This window comes from Pseudoliparis swirei, chromosome 7 (genome assembly GCF_029220125.1).
Source record: "Pseudoliparis swirei isolate HS2019 ecotype Mariana Trench chromosome 7, NWPU_hadal_v1, whole genome shotgun sequence".
Classification (NCBI taxonomy): domain Eukaryota; kingdom Metazoa; phylum Chordata; class Actinopteri; order Perciformes; family Liparidae; genus Pseudoliparis; species Pseudoliparis swirei.
Window position 1 is genome coordinate 24,737,435 of NC_079394.1, and position 17,057 is coordinate 24,754,491.

Below are 17,057 nucleotides of genomic sequence, written 5' to 3' on the forward strand. Positions count from 1 at the left end.
TGTTATGGTGCATTAAAGGAGACGTTTGGAGTCACTTTCCAGACTTTCCTCCTGCACGCGCCGCCAGGAGCTCAGGCTGGCTGGCTGCTGCTCATCCCCTTAATCCAAACAGCCTCAGTCCTCACGTCACAGTTTACGCTCATGAATCACATCTTGCTTTCAGATGAAAATGCCTTTTGGGAAAAGCAGAGACTTTGGCGTCCATTGACACGATTGTATACAGGAAGGTCTTCTCATTTTCCATGCCATAACATGGCAACACAGCATTAGCAATTATGAATAAGTCACCCCAATTATCCCGTTTATCAGACGTGTGAGTCAAGACACGAAAATGAGACTTCCGTGCAAAGTGGAAAGTGGGTAGGGCGACGCTGCACTGCCCAAAGAATAGGAAACAAGAAAAGGCATTTATTATGCAGCCAACGCCACTGTCAGTATTCCTTTGGTCCACCGAACTCTTTTCAGCAGAGACCTCCTTTAGGTGAACGTAGTTCACCGTCGGTGCAGCGCTGCTGTCCCGCCAGTCCACTTCACTGTTTGACCAAATCCAGGTCCAGATATGGAAGAGAAAGGCCCTGGAGAGAAAAGGCACTTAGAGCACCAGCAGCGTCCAGCGAGGGGAGTCCTGACGTACTGAGCTGTGTGGAATGAAACCTCCTCCCCCGGCATCTACCTCCTCCGGACAGACTTTTCCATCACTCCTCTCTCTCTCTGCAGCTTCCTGAACTTATCTGTTGCTGCCTCTAGTTGCAACTTTCCTCCCTCGCCTCAATTAGTCAGTGCTCACTGGGGTTTAGAACCAAAGTGGCCCGTCCAGCCAGAGCCCTCCACCCATCCTGTCCTTCGCGTGGTCTCTCCTTACTCCACCGCACTCCTCCTTTTTCTTCAGTCTGTCCATCTGATTCGCCTTTGTGCCCCAGAGTGCGCCTCCTTCTCCTCCCCCTGCTCCCTCCATCCCCTCTGTCATTCCATAACTTTGGCCAACCGCAGACTGTCTCTCCTCTGCTCGACTCCCTCTCTCCTGCTCCAAAGTGTCGCTCCTTTCTTTACCACATCCACCTCTTCGGGGGCGGCTCAGTGACGTTTGAATGGCGCGGGACACGTTTGTAAAATAAGTCAAAATCTGTTAAGACTCAGATTTAAAACCCGGGTTCTGAGCAACAAGTAACTGGGATGAATTTAATGTAAAGCAAACCACTTTAAATATTATTAAACTAATTAATATTAATTCCTAGCTGCTATTTGTAACTCAAAAAGCCTATTATGACATTATGAGACATCCTGGGCATCTAGACGGCCCGACCACCAGCAGGTCTCCTAGTCAGAGGAGACAGTGTGGGGTCTCTTTGTGTTGTTTTGTGTGTCTTGGTGAATGTTTTGTGTGTCTTAGTGGTTGTTTTGTGTGTCTTTGTGGTTGTTTTGTGTGTCTTAGTGGTTGTTTGTGTGTCTTTGTGGTTGTTCTGTGTGTCTGTGTGGTTGTTTTGTGTATCTATGTGGTTGTTTTGTGTGTCTTTGTGGTTGTTTTGTGTGTCTTGGTGGTTGTTTTGTGTGTCTTGGTGGTTGTTTTGTGTATCTGTGTGGTTGTTTTGTGTGTCTCTGTGGTTGTTTTGTGTGTCTTGGAGGTTGTTTTGTGTATCTGTGTGATTGTTTTGTGTGTCTTGGTGGATGTTTTGTGTGTCTTGGTGGTTGTTTTGTGTGTCTATGTGGTTGTTTTGTGTGTCTTGGTGGTTGTTTTGTGTGTCTTGGTGGTTGTTTTGTGTGTCTATGTGGTTGTTTTGTGTGTCTTGGTGGTTGTTTTATGTTTCTTGGTGGTTGTTTTGTGTGTCTATGTGGTTGTTTTGTGTGTCTTGGTGGTTGTTTTGTGTGTCTATGTGGTTGTTTTGTGTGTCTTGGTGGTTGTTTTGTGTGTCTATGTGGTTGTTTTGTGTGTCTTGGTGGTTGTTTTGTGTGTCTATGTGGTTGTTTTGTGTGTCTTGGTGGTTGTTTTGTGTGTCTTGGTGGTTGTTTTGTGTGTCTATGTGGTTGTTTTGTGTGTCTTGGTGTAACACCCTGTTCCGTTTCTCCTGTGTTCCATGTCTCCTATGTCTCCTGTGTCTTCTCTGTCTTAATTGTTTAATTTCCTGCACCTGCCCTCAGCCACTCTTGTCTCGTTAGTCTGATGTCGTACACCTGTTTCCCCCCTATATATTGTGTCAGTCTTTCCCTTGTCTGCTGTCCGATTGTCGTCTATGGTTCCGTGTCCTTTTCCTGTCGTCCTGTCCGTGTTCCTGATCCTGCCTGCTTCCATCCTGCCTGCTTGCCCTGACCGATGATCCTCTGCCTGCCCCTTTTGGACGTTGTTTATTTTGCAACTGTTTTGCCTCATTAAAGAGTGCTTTTTGTTATTTATATTTCGTCCAGCCTGTCTCTCTGCGCCTGAGCCTCACCCCGTTACACTCCGCGTGACACTTGGTGGTTGTTTTGTGTTTCTTTGTGGTTGTGTTACGTATCTTTGTGGTTGTTTTATGTAGGTTTTCATCTCTTTGTGGTAGTTTTTTGTTTCTTTGTGGTCGTTTTGCGTCTCATTGTGGTGGTTTTGTGTTGCTTATCTTCTTGTGATTGTTTTACATAATTTGGTGGTCGTTGTACCTCTTTTTGTGGTATTATTGCATCTCTTTGGAGATGTTTTTTGTCTCTGGTGATTCCTTTGCATTTCTTTGTCGTCGTTTCGAGCCTCGTTGTGGAAAGTTGTAAAACGTTGCATCTCTTTGAGATAGTTTGTTACCTCATTTGTCATTTTTCATCTCCCTTTAGTTAGTTTTGCATCTAATCTTGTTTCTGTTTCTTTGTGGTTGTTTTGAGTCTCTATGCTGTCCTTTGATTGACTTCCCACCAAGAAATGGTTGCTGTCGCTTCATACAGATATTCTGATCCAAGGATTTGCACTTAGTATTTCCCCTGTGGAACTATAAAGTTTGGACGGGGCTTCAAAGCTCTGCCAACTGAGTTGAGCATGCATGTCGTCCACACAGGGTCTTTATAGGCGGTGGCTCACAATGCCTGCAGTTCACTTTTGCTGCTGGATGCTGTGGATGCTCAGACTACAATGCCAACAAGTGATGAGAGGTTCCCAAGGACACCGCAAGCCACGATACCGGGCCCACACAATCAGGCATGTGCTCCAAACGGCTCGGCCACAAATGGGCACTACAGCCCCCACACCTCAAACTGCTCCTCCACCCGCTTCTCTTGCTAATGCATCAGGATTAGATGGGGAATGGAGGTGTGTGTGTTAATGCATTGACTTGGTTGGAGATAGGAGATACAGATGAGGCCAGAGTGAGAGAGATCAATTTCTCTGTGGTGAGGCGGTGGTGGCGAAGCTTCCCCTCTCTTCTTCCTCTGCTTCATACACGTGACCAGAAACATGTAAATCAGCCATCAATAATAACATCATAAAAAACTCTATTTACAGTTTCTACGGTAACTATTCTTTCATAAGTCTGTGGTGCCAATCTTTACAGCAGATGAAGGTCAAATTTACAATTCAGATATCACAGGACGATTTTGGGCCTGTTTCTGTCCATTTAAATGCTCTTGTGTACATCGACGCTGCTATAATTAGTTTAAGGATGTGTGTGCGTGTCTTCGTGCGTGATCATTCCTCTGGGCAGGCCATTAGGACACTAAAGGGTTTTTAAAAGGTAGGCTTACTGCCTGCTGACACAACAGTCAGTAAAGCGGGAGAGAGGATCCAGACGGTTTCCTCTGTCAGACACATCAGCAGCATCACCTCAGTCTTCACCACAACCCGAGGGAAAGAGACGCAGAAAGGACATTTAACGAGTGTAGAGGTATTAGTAAAAAAGAAAATAAATCACAAGAAATGACGCAAGCTGCACCATTTTACCATAATACAATCCTCCCATATATTTTAAATGGAGCTCATTATTGTTCCCCAATGTAATGCATTGATGATTCAACCGGCAGCCAACAACTTTACCGTAATATATATATTGTATATTAAGTCTTCTACTTAAGTGAAATTCCACCATGGAGACAAACTATAATACAAGTATGAAGCATTAAAAATTCAACCTTAATTCAATTCAATTCAATTCAGTTTATTTGTATAGCTCACCCTCACAAAATTACAACTCTGTTCGAGTGTTTTACACCCAGGCTGACATAGACATCCTGCCCCAAACCTCACATCGGACCAGTAGGAAAACTCCCAAATAAATTCTTCAGGGGAAAAAAGGGAAGAAACCTGGAGGAGAGCAACAGAGGAGGATCCTCCTAGATGGACAGATGCAGATGTAATGTGTACAGAAGACAGATTTAGAGTTAAAATATTATCTAATGAATATGACAGAGTGTAAGGAATAGTTCATAGTAGGCATATTCCACGATGGAGACCTCCACGATCCATCAGGCAGATGGCGTGTGGGGAGGAGGAGGGCGGAGTTCAACAGGACAGTATGAATTTGAGCAGGAATTTGACGACCAGACGCATCCATCAGGCAGATAGATTTGCGTTGTCTCATAGGTCCGATGACCCCATGAGACGAAGTCAAAAGGACTTCCGGGAGAAAGCAGAGTTAGTAACGGTGTGATTGAGAGATGAAAATTCATCCTTAAGGAGAAAAGAGATAGGTACTTAGTATCCTAAAATTTCAGTTGCTGTTGGTGTTTGCTAGTAGCATATCAAGGGGTTGACCAGGGCAAACCTGATTCAGCCTCAACTATAAGCTTCTGTCAAAGAGGAAGGTCTTAAGTCTACTTCAAACCAGGTGACTGTGTCTGCCTCGGATCGAAATTGAAGCTGGTTCCATAAAAAGAGGAGCGATAACTAACAGTCGGCCCCATTCTACTTTTTAGACTCTAGGAACCAAGTAGTCCTCGCATTTAGTGAGCGAGCTCTCTAGTGGGGCAATATGGTACGATGCTCCTTTAAGATGATGGAGCATCACCAATCAAGGCTTTGTAGGTTACAGGAAGAATTTGCGTGATTCTTGATTTTACTGGGAGCCAGTGCAGCAGCTAGTGCAGGAGTGAGATCTTTTGTGCTTTAGTGAGAACACGAGCGCAAGCATTCGGATCAACTGAGGACCTAAGAGATCATTAGAGCAGCCTGCTAACAAGGAGTTGCAGTAATCCAGTCTCAAGCAACGAACGCGTGAACTAATTTTTCTGCATCTTTTGAGACAAGATGTGCTTGATTTTGAAATATTACGTAGATGAAAGAATGCAGTCCTGAGATTTGCTTTACGTGGGAGTTAAAGGACAAGTCCCATCAAAGATAACGCCAAGATTCTTTACAGTGGTGTTGGATGCCAGCGTCGCCTCTAAGAATCCACATCACTCAGATAATTGATCTCTGAGGTGCTCAGGCCCATTAAAATTACTGTTTTGTCTGAGCTTAACATCAAGAAGTTGCAGGTCATCCATGTTTTTATGTCTTTAAGACATGCTGAATTTACAGAGTTGGCTACCTCCCCGTTTTATCGATAAATATAGTTGAGTGTCATCTGCATAATGAAAGCTTATGGAGTGTTTCCGATACGCCCCAAAGAAGCATGTATATAAAATAAAATTGGTCCAAGCATACAGAACCAGAACCTCGTGATTAACGCGGTGGTTATCGGTACGCCATCGCTTACAATACAACCGAGATCGATCTGACAAATAGGATTTAAACCAAATTAGTGCCGCGCCTGAAATGCCAATCGACTGCTCCAGTCTCTGTAACAGGATGTCATGGCTGAATGGTGTCGAATGCAGCACTAAGGTTCAACAAGACAGGCGAGAGGAGTCTCATCTGCTGCCATTAAGAGTGTCATTTGTAATTTCACCAGTGCCGTCTCGTGTTGTGGTGTTTTCTAAACTTCTGATTGAAATTTCAAATAAACTATTATGATGTAGAAAGCTCCACAACTGATTTGGCGACCACTTTCTCAAGGATCTGGAGAGGAAGGAGGTTAGAGATCGGCTCAGAAGTTGAAATAATACCTCTGGATCCAGAGTGGGGCTTCTTCAGGAGAGGGTTTAATAACAGCCACCTTGAAGGAGTGTAATGCGGCCTGTTAGCAGAGACACATTGATAATATTCCAATAGAGACGCCACCAAAGGCAAAACGCCTTTACAGCCTGCTGGATGTAGTCCAAGAGACAGACGGTTCAAGTAGAAACGTTGGAAAATAATTGGTCACGGTTGATAGGAGAAAACTCCAATATACACCAGGGCATACAGCGTTTCCAAGGCCATTCCACTTGAGAACAGATTACACCGGTTATGGGCAAGAGATTATTAATCTTGTCCCTAATAGCGAAAATCTTTTCATTAAAGAAGTTCATAAAGTCATTACCACTAAGGTTTATAGGGAATGCCTGGCCCAATAGAGCTGTGACTCTCTGTCAGCCCTGGCTACAGTGCTGAAGAGAAACCCGTTGTTTTATTTTTTCATTATTGATGAGTACAGGCTGCTCTGGCACACGGAGGGCCTTCTATATGTTTTAAGACTATCTCGCCAAACTGCCGGATTCTTCGAGATTGCTGAACGCCACATGCTCAAGCTTTCGTGACGCTTGCTTCAGTTAGGGGTCTGAGGTTATACCAGGGAGCAAACCTCTTCTCACTGTCTTCTTCTTCAGAGGGCTATCGAGTCCAAAATATTCAAGGAGCCTGTGGCACTGTCAACAAGATGATCAATCTGGGACGGACTAAAGTTAGACCAGGAGTCCCAGGTTGAGACGGTATCGAATCAAATACAGAAGGAATCGCTTTAAATTTAGCCACAGCACTGTCAGTTAGACATCTGGTGGTAGCCTGACCAACGGAGTACACCCGGTAGTATAAATTCAAAAGTTATGAGGTTGTGGTCTGACAGAAGAGGATTCTGGGAAGACGCTTAAAATGCTCAATGTCAACGTCATAAGAAGAACAAGACTGCCGTAGGCCATGTGAGTGGGTTTCTGTACTTCGGACAGTAGTCAATCGAGTCCAACAAGGTAGATGAATGCAGTACCAAGGCAATCATTATCAACCACATGATATTAAAAATCTCCAACACACAATTTATCGTTTTAAGAACCAAACTTGATATAACGGAGAATTCAGATATAAATCCTCTGAATATGGACTCAGGTCGTACAGAATCACAAATCAATTGGCTGTAGTATTTAATAAAGTACCGAGGAGTAGCCATAATGAAGGTCACTTAAAGTATCAAAAGCACTCCATGACTAAGATTAGAGACTGCATCCAATGAGATGATTCTCGATTGATTAAAAGACAGTTTGGGAGATCTATACATTGCATTATTTTCTATATTCACCATGGTTTGTAACAGTTGCTGCTTCTATTTAGATTTGATTGCTGCAGTACATCGCCTTTCTCCATAAAATCCACAAAAGCTTAAATGCAAATAAATGAATGAAAGCTAAATAACTCATTATATGTCGTCTATAAAATCTTGCAACACACACTTTAAAAAAAATAAAGTGTAAAAAGCCTATCACATTTCAATCAGCAGATGCACAGCTGTGGTGTCCTGCTCCATCTGCTTGAAGCCATGTGTTTAATGTTAGAGGGAACAGGAATTTCCATCATAAGCGAACTGACACTGAAAAACGACAACTCACAGAAACTGTGTTGTACTACCGAGGAGAAGACTTCATCAGAAATGGACTCAAACGCACCACAAAACTGCTCATTGATCACGGAACAGTTGCCCAAACTCCAAGAAAACAAGACTCACCGTAAGAGGGAAAAGAAAGGAGAGACCAAACGAGAGGAGGCGCGGGCGGGGAGAGAGCCCCCCTCCTCCCCCGCGACAGCGCTGGCTTTTTTCTTCTTTAATTGGCGGCGCTTGGAAAAAGACTCACAGGCAGCAGAGGGAAAAGGTGAAAGAACAGGTGAGGAAGGCGGAGGAGGATGAGTGGGGATCAAACATCACTGGAGAGCTCTGAGCGGTGGTACCTGGCCACGCCAGCGCTTTTTTTTTTTTTTTTCTTTTCAAAAATAAACCTGGGTCTGCAAGCGGCCACAGAGAATCACATCGATTCCATCCACGAGCCGAGACTCACTGCTGACCTCTGCTGTTGGCAAGCCTCCGATATAGATATAGAGCAGGCGTGGACCGTCACTTCAACACAGATGTAATTTTATGTTTAACTGTAAGTAGGGTTGTTACATAAATACATTTGTTGTGCATATTTCGCAGGCTGCAGGCAGCGGTTTCTGTCTCTGTTGTTTGTAAAGGCTAGCCAATAGCTAAACAGTTGTGTGATACTATTCATCTCAGCTGGTGTGTGTGTGTGTGTGTGTGTGTGTGTAAAACTGTTCTGTTTCTTTGTGCTTTTTAGCATTTGGATAGTATTTTGATTACTGACGAATAAAGTACAACATCACAAGCTGGTGAAAAAAAAAAAACTTTATCTATAAAGGGAGGAAAAAACCACCCGGGAAAGGGACCCATCGGGACGGAAACAAAAAGGTTATGACCTCAAAAAGGGTGGGAAAAAAAGGTGGGAAGTGAGGGGAAAAAAGGGTTGGGGAAAATATTTTTTTTTTAAAAAAAAAAAAACATTTAATTTCCTCTTCACCGGGAAATAAAACCCCTCGTATTTTCAGAGAACCTTTTCTTTTAAACAAAATTATTTACAATCATCGCTTTTCTGTAGTTTCGTCTTAGTATCTAAATGTTGCTGATTATTTTATGATTTATCAACATTTTATACAGTGTGAGTGGTGTATCTCTTTTATTTATGTTTTAGGCTGTAGTTTAGCTGATGTTCATTATGTCATGTCTAAACACTGCAATAAGCTGTATCAAGTATAGCTGTATTCCTAAATGTCAAACAATTAATAAATGCCAAACATCAGTTCCTCAACGTAACATAGTCATATTGTAACATAAAACTGTGTGGTTGTGAAAACTGTGGTCAGAGATCATGCAGCTTACAGAGCCATATAAACAAGTGTTGTTGTATATGGCTCACTCCATGGTTGTACCACTCCTCACTCCACCCACAAGCACCACACAGCTCCACAGCAGCTCAGCACACAAATACACAGAGAGAGAGAGAAAGAGAGGACAGGAAAAACATGAGAATGGAAGACTAGTCAAGACATATATGAGCCTCATGAACCCTCGCTGATCAGGAACCTAATAACACGTGATAACACGAGTAGCCACGTGAGAAACCACGAGTAAACGACAACTGCAGCATGTGCTCATTTCGCCAGCATTTAATGCACTGCACACAATTCACATAATGCATGGAAATTCTGTGGCCTTGACGCGACTGTGCGGGCGAGCATATCGCACAGTGACGAAACACTGCAGACATGAACAACACTGTAGACACACTAACATACTCGTTTCCTAACAATGATGATAAACAGGAAGATGACAAATGAAAGCTTTCTTTCTCTCGCCTCTTCTGCGTAAAAGCGCTTGTGTGAGCGGCTGTTCAACCCACATGCAGACCCCTCACATTCCCTCACTGCAGACATGCATACCTGCCAACCAAAACCCATCCCGCCCAAAAATGACTTGAGTGGAAACCCTGAGGCAACCAGAGCACCCACCCTAGGGCCTTTGAGCCCTTTTGACCTCCTCACTGTAAGCACAACACACTGGACCTCCCCTTCACTTCCTCTCAGAGCATCTGGACTCCACCCCAAGGTCCATTCTGACTCTTACAATCATCGCTTTTCTGTAGTTTCGTCTTAGTATCTAAATGTTGCTGATTATATTGATTATTATCAACATTTTACAGTGTGAATTGGTGTAAATCGTCTTTATTTATGTTTTAGGCTGTAGTTTAGCTCATGTCTCTATTATTTATCAATGAAACACTGCAAATAAGCTGTATCGTTAATTACTGTGTTCTTAAAATGTCAAACAATTTAATAAATGCCAAACATCAGTTCCTCAACGTAACATAGTCATATTGCTTTGTCAAACTGTTTGGTCTGATCAAAGGTCAGTAGCCAGAGCATATGCAGTTTACCACCATAAAGCTGGAACAAGTGTTGGTTGTAATATCCCCTCACTCCACCAGAAAGCGCCGGACAACACACACCACACAGCAGAGCAGCAGCTCACATACACTCAGAGACAGAATCAGAGAGGGACAAAAAGGAAAGGAAACATGAGAGAATGGATCAAGTCATTCAGACTATATAAGATCAGGGGTGAGCTTCCTCATGAACCCTCGTTGATCAGGAACCGACAATACGTGGATAACACGAGTAGCCACGGAGAAACATGATCTGAATAACAACTGCAGCATGTGCTCATTTCTGCCATTTAATAATGCACACAAGTGGAAATCTGCATGGCGAGCGCACGGCTTGTGTTCCTTGATGCGTAGCCTACGGGGCGAGCTGATCGCACAGTGAGCCGAAACACACTGTAGACATTTTAATGCTCACGTCTTTCCTAACAACCGGCTCCAGGGGCTGAAGATGACAAATGAAAGCTTTTCTTTACTCTCTGAACTCTGTGCTGTAAGCGCTGTGCGGAGCGGCTGTCTCTGGTGTTCACACACATGTTCAACCCCTCACTGCAGACATGCATACCAGCTTCAAGACCTCCGCCGTCATCCCCGTCGCCAAAAAAAACCATCCCTGGACTAAATGACTCCAGGCCCTTTACCCCTGAGGCCTTTTGAGCACCTTGTCCACCTCCACACTGTAACCAACACACTCCTGGACCTCCCTGCAGTTCGCCTACAGAGCCAACAGGTCCCTTCACTTCCTCCTCCAGCATCTGGACTCCTGTTTGTAGACCATCATCCCGTCTCTACTGCAGGGTGCCCGACACTTGCAAGCAGATCACAGACTTCCTGTCTGACAGGAAGCAGCATGCGAAGCTGGGGAAACACATCTCTGGCTCTCGGACCATCAGCCCCGGTTCCCCCTCAAGGCTTCCCTCTTTCCCCCCTTCTCTTCCCCCTGTATGCCAACAGCTGCATCTCCAGTCACCAGTCCGTGAAGCTCCCGGAGTTCGCGGATGACACCGCCCTCATTGGACTCGTCTCTGGTGGGGATGAGTCTGCATACAGCTGGGGGGGGGGGGGGGGGGCTGACCTCCTGACGAGTGACGACACGGTGCAGAGGAAGCAACTTGGAGCTCAACGCTCTGAAGACAGTGGAGAATTTCTTGAAGAACGCCGCAGAGAGAAGCTCTTTACGCTTCCTGGGCTGCACCAGAACCCAGGACCTCAATGGAAAAAATATAGTTTTGGTATTGGTGCCGAAACTCACAATGTAATTAAATTCCCTTATAAATATGTTCAGGGGTATATCAGAATAATTTTAAGCAAAACTTTTACATTTATTTGAACCACATCCATAAAGGAGTTGGCTATAAAACTCTGCGTTGCTAATATTAGACAAGCTCATTTTGACACAACAGCCGAACTCTGCCGAGAGAGTCGGTTCCCTGTGTGTTCAGAGAATATCACTCTGTCATATGTCACAGAGCTTCCTACAGTCTTACATAAATGAGCTACTGCCTCGGAGATGTATATCCTTGTGAGGACATGTGAGCAGCAGAAACACCAGAACAACCACGTGAACATATGTGATCTATAGATGAGAATTCAGAGCCGACACATGAAAGCAGACGCAAGCGCACAGACTATAAATACAGCGAGACCCAGCATGCACACAAACACACAAACACTTTACTTCTGTTACACACACACAACAACCCACACACGCCCACTGTAGCTCGCTGATAGAATGTGATGCATTGATAATGCACAGCATTATATAGGAGTTAACATTAGCATCATAATGACCATTTACAGCAGGGGAATGGATTACACATATTAATGCAGAAGTAATATTAATTTAAATATATATTTGTTAAAACACAAACAAGGAAAGAAGATTTGTCCTGATAATACTGATAACCGTTAAGTACGGTTTTTAATGCATGACATTTACACAGTATAATCACAGTATTGGTACGACGTCTGAGGGGCTGCCAAAACAATTTAATGTTCAGCCTTAAGAAATCTTAAGAGAAGATCCGAGAGGCTAGAGATGGCGTTTCCAGATGATTTAGAAAAACACACAAAATTCAAACTTCCATCGAGCCGTGTGTCGTTGTCTCTTGGGGACGCTAAAGTGCAGAAGTTTGATGGGAAAACATGACGGCACTTAGTGAAGTGCCGCTGATGGAGCCGAGGGAGAAAGGGGAGAAGAGGACCGGATGAAAGTGTGCGATGTACGGGATTGGGTGTGAAGCCACAAGGGGCGGGTCTTAGACAGCTGGATCTCACTCTTACTTTTCAGTGACCTGCTAGAGGGCCATCACATGGGACACGAGACAGAGCTGACCTCCGACCTTGAGACGGGTCACAATGACACATGTCCGCCTCGTTTGGTTTATAGGGTATGATATGCATCATTTGGGCCGAGTTCTTCTCTGTAGCCTGAGGTCATGTTTCCATTTTAATGATTTAAAACCTCAAACCTGTCTTGAGATCCAGATTTAAAAAGTTCAGGACAGGAAAACCTACAGGTAGGGATGAAAGCAAGTATGTAGGAAGCAGGAAATCAGATTAGGAGTTAGAGAGGGGAACGAGATAGCAGGAAGGTAAAGGTAAATATAGGAAAGGACACAAGGAGATAATGAAGGCAAGACAGAGGGAGGAGAGCACAAAAAAACAGGAGTTAGTGAAGGAAAGGAAGAGGAATAAGGAGCAAAGGAGACAAAGGAAGGACAAGAGGATGTAAGGAAGGAGGAGGTGGGGATGTACAGAAAGAAGTTGGAAAATAAACTAAAAGAGATTAATGAGGTAATTCAGGTAGAACAAATATAATGAAGACGCAGAGAAAGAAACCAGGAGCTAAGGAACACATGTGGTCGGCAGGAAGGGACAAGAAGAAGTAGGAGACGACAAGTATAAAGAAAAGGAGAGGAGGCATGGATGGAAATAATTTAGAAAGGAGAAGGAGCCAAGAAGTAAAGGAAGGAAAGAGGAAAAGAGCCGGAGCTTCTGGAGAACTCTTTGATGTGATCTTTAACTACAAAAAGCTGTTTTGAGCCATAATTCATCCTTAAAATGAAGAGAAGAGGGTGAACAAGGTCGGGCGATAATTCCGACCCCCGTGGACTGAACTACGACTTCATGCCAGCGTGTGGCGATGCCGAGGGCTTTGAAGATAACGAGACCTGCAAAAAAAGATGTCCTAAATTTGCCTGCAGGCGAGAGATGAATTGTGCACGATTACAGCTGAACCGCTGGGTGGAGCACTGGCACTCAGGGCATCCGCCCTTTTTATAACTACACAGCATTTAGCATATTTAAGGATGAGTAAACACTTAATTCATCATTTATAAACCGTTGTTCCAACATTAACACTCATTATGCAATTCATAAACAGTCATAAATGTTTTATTCTCGATTAATACGCTCGACTACTATGCGTTTTACGTTTGGGATTTTTCTTTATAAATGATGTATTCCCCATTTGTAAATTAAATAATATATAATAGAAAATTCATTATTTAAGACGTATATATGATTAATGAGATCATTTATTTATGGACCGGACCATCCATCCATAAACAACCGAGGGCAGAGAGGAGTGTGTCAGGCCGATGTGGAGAACCACATGGGGAGCGGAGGGTGTCGAGACGTTTGATGAATGATCTCTGGGTACTTGACCCGGAGGTCACCTGCCCGGCACAATGAGCCCCGAGTCCATTCAGTCAAATCAGCGATCAATTCAAACACAGTTAGTCACACTAGTTGTGCATCCCCCCCCCCCTCCCCCCCCATCTCTCCCTCTCTCTAACCTTTGTCCTGTGGCTGTGTGCTCGTGATGATCCATTTAACCAGGCAGCACTTCATCAGAGCTTTCCGAGAGAACCGTGGCTTCTGCCACTTCCCAGAATCCTTCACTCTGCCTGGCGCGGGCTCAACGCCGTTCGCATCGCCCAGCAGGCTGCCATCGACCACCTTGCCATCCGCCTGGAGGACGGGGGAGGAGGAGAGAGAGAGAGAGAGAGTTCAGGTCGATGTGGAAATGAATTAAACCAGGATGAGCTCTTTAAATTAAACGGGAGATTATGCGCGTCTGGAAAATATGATTCGCCTCGGGTCAGCAGGTGTTTCACTTAAAGACATTCAACAAGAGTTCAGTCGCATCTTCAGAGAATCTGTGAGTTCTTCCACTGAGTTTTTTATTTTTTCAGAAATGTTGGCTTTTTTTCATTTTTAACACTTCTTTCCATAATCTGCTGTTATTGGAGCCTTTTTTAGAAACACTTTGAAAGGACATTAAAAAACAAATAAATACAGTTCTGTTAATGCAACTTCTGCTAAAGACCAACTAATATATAAATAATATATATATACATATACACACATACATATATGTATAATATATACATACACACGTATATATATATATATACATTAAAAATATATATATATATTTTGATTTTACAAATTAACAAGAAAGGACTTTAAGGATATAATACAAAGGGAAAGGAGAAATGAAAGGTTAAAGAAAAACAAAAAACAGACCAAAAAATATATAAACTAGAATGGGCACTCGGTAGAGCGCATACCTTCGCATATCACAAGATTGGGCATTGAATTATGAACATTTTGGCATTAGTTGCATGCCAATTGGACAAAATGTATCGTGCTATGGTAAAAAAAGAGTTTGACCTTTCCATGACCTTGACCTTGACCTTTGACCCGATTGATCCCAAAATCTAATCAAATGGTCCCCGGATAATAACCAATCATCCCACCAAATTTCATGCGATTCAAGAACATTTTGACCTGTTCATGACCTTTGACCTTGACCTTTGACCCGATCGATCCCAAAATCTAGTCAACTGGTCCCCGGATAATAAACAATCATCCCACCAAATTTCATGCGATTCGGTTCAATACTTTTTGAGTTCTGCGAAAGATTTTGACCTGTTCATGACCTTTGACCTTTGACCCGATCGATCCCAAAATCTAATCAACTGGTCCCCGGATAATAAACAATCATCCCACCAAATTTCATGCGATTCGGTTCAATACTTTTTGAGTTCTGCGAAAGATTTTAACCTGTTCATGACCTTTGACCTTTGACCCGATCAAGTCTTTTATTTGCTCTCTCGGTCTGCATCAGTATAAATTGATGTCGTTTGGGGGACCTGGGTGCACTGACATGTCATCGGCGTGTGAAGTTGTCCAGATTCTCTTTATCGTTCACATGGAGGTGTGTTAGGTCCAGTGTTCTCTCGCCCTCTAGCACTGTTTCTGGTCTCCACCGACTCCAGAGGGAAACATCTGGCTCTGGCGCTGCTGCGTGCTCGTCTGTCCTCCTCGTCCTTTCTTCCATTGGATGAGTGAACATGTCGTGTAAACGGCTGATGAGAGCGGTAGAAGTGAATTAGAAAAGTAGGCCAAAGCAACCAGATAAACAATGTGTCTAGAACCCAACAAGTCACACTGTGATCATAAGAATACTAATGAATGCAGCTGTTGGTACTGTGGGGTTTGCATCCATTCTTGTTTTCTTTCATTACAGTATGCTTTGTGGTATTGTGAAAACTAATTATTTATTTTTCTTGCATCTGCGCAATAATAGGAGGCGACTGACGAGACGGGAACATCGAAGGAGAAAGAGCGATGGAAAGGGAGTAGAGAGCGAGAGACAGAGTCTTGACATGTTGCATTAGCAGATGGGACTTTCCATGAATAAGTTGTCTTATTTCAGCCAGCAGAGGTTCATCTGTTCCGCTTGAACCTCAAGGTCAAAACCTCAAGGTCAAAACGTGCTTTAAAACGTGTCGATCCATGGGTGAGACCAACAATAACTTCTCTGGACCAGATCAAATTTCTTTCTCGTGACATATTGGACAGTCCAGAGTGAATCTAGAACTGACTGCTGTTGTTTTTGAGCGTGTGGTTCCAGTAATAGGAGTCGGTATTGAAGTCTCACAACAAGTCCTCCACAATAATCAACTTCACACATGAGAAAGCATCTTCTCATCCGACATGCGTGACAGATCATTGAGAATTCAGAGTCGACACATGAAAGCAGAGGCAAGCGCACAGACTATAAATACAGCGAGACCCAGCATGCACACAAACACACAAACACTTTCTTCTGTGTCACACACACAACAACCGCCCACATCCCTGCAGCTCGCTGATAGCGCAGAAGTGCAAAAGACCCTCAGAACTGGCACCCAACAAACCTGGGTTACAATTAATGCACAATTTGCTGCTAAAGCCTCCTCATACACTGACGGTCCAATCACAGCTCAGCAACCAGAACAGGGGTGTGAAGCTGTGGATTTCTCCGCAGTATGCCCATATAGTTTGAGGGATACGTACATGAAGAGTTTGAAAATTGGAGTCTCTTGTAGCCGTCCCTCACCCCTAACTTTCCGAGCGTCCATGGTGTTAAGTAAAAATGCGAGAGGGCCTATGTGCAGAGGCAGTGTTTGGTTTGGCCACTCTGGGCTGCCGTAGAATCATGCATGCAGACTCAGTGGAAGAGGATCCGCTCCATATATAGATATAAAGGGTTTAATAGGCTTTTAAAGTGCTAAAATCACAACGATTCAGGCAATTGCACACTAATGAAAACATAGCTACGCATGTTATATTCCATCTGTACTTATAGATTCCCCAAAATCCTAAACGCTGCTCCTTCACCATGAGCTACAACGTTAGCATATCTGTCTATTTATTGTCCAACATTACCGAACACAACTTTATTCTAATTGGTCCACAGGGCGGCAGAACCTATTTTCACTTGGAGTGAATCTGCCATTCACATTTAATACTCATTGTTTTCTCTTCAGTCCGGATCTCTGCACAAGTCAGTCCCTCCATCTCCTCACCTTCTCATTGCTTTCAATTTATTTCACAGTCTCCCTCGTCTCTCTCTCCAAAATGTCACCTGTCTGCAGGCTACGCTCAGGGGAAAGCAGAAATACCGACTGGGAGTTAAACACAAGGGGGTAGCGTGCGTGAGTGTGTGTGACAAGCGCTGGCATTACAGAGAGAGAGAGAGATACATTAAATACTTG